Below are 1,015 nucleotides of genomic sequence, written 5' to 3' on the forward strand. Positions count from 1 at the left end.
ATGTCTAAAGAAAGCCTGTTGGGTTTTTAATTTTTAAAAATGTATAATCCACTGGACACATTTTTCCTATTTTTCACTTTGACTGTCACCATTTAAAGATCTCTCTTGGGCTCTACAAAGCAGTGAGGGGTGTTGGTGCATAAATGTTAGAGTCCTGAACCCATCTGTCGCTACATTTGATCTTCACCAAGTTACTTAATATCTCTAAGCCTGTTTCCTTATCTGAAAATGAGGACAATGACAGTACATACCTCATAGGGTCGTTTTAAGGATTAAATGAGATAATCCCACACAAAACACTTAATAAGTGCTCAGTGAGGGAAAAAAGGAAGAATTTTCTGTGATTCTTGATTCAAGGGCAAATTTCAAAAGTTAAAGAATCAGTAAGTTCAATTTGGGGGGAGAGCCAGTACGTGTGTGTAAAAATCAGTACCAAACAATTAAAAAGTTTTAATATTCCCACCACTCAAACACAATTCTGCCAGCTGAAATTCTTCAGTGTCGCTGACAGCTACTACTGAGTCTCCCCAGCTTGCTTTTAGTGGTTACATTAATGTCGCTAAATTTATTTTTTCTTTCCAAGAGTTAACTTTAGCCAGATTGGTCTAAACGATAAAATGAACCTGATCATCTTACACAGTAGGGGCTTGTCCTTGGAGAATGAGAGTGACCATTTTTTCATAACAGAGGAGACAATCTTAAACTTAGCAAGGATGGGTGGGGTGATAGTGAAGCAGGGTGGGAGGCGAGTTCAGAGAGAGGAAGACGGCTTTGCCACGCTCTGAACCAATCAGTGGCAATCCTTTGGGTCAGCTGAGGAAACAGAAGAGCAGGGTAGAAAGGATGAGCCACCCCACTGACCAGGTGGGAGTGTCCCATCTCCCAACGGGTACTCTGCAGACTAGGGATCTGGGTGCAGTCAGCTGGCCCTTCCCCAACCTGTGCAGGGCTTGTGCTCATGAAGTACCTTCTAGAAGTCTAGCAGGTAGAAAGTAACACAGAAAAGGAGCAGACT

The sequence above is a fragment of the Diceros bicornis genome, chromosome 1 (assembly GCF_020826845.1).
Source record: "Diceros bicornis minor isolate mBicDic1 chromosome 1, mDicBic1.mat.cur, whole genome shotgun sequence".
NCBI classification, from domain to species: domain Eukaryota; kingdom Metazoa; phylum Chordata; class Mammalia; order Perissodactyla; family Rhinocerotidae; genus Diceros; species Diceros bicornis.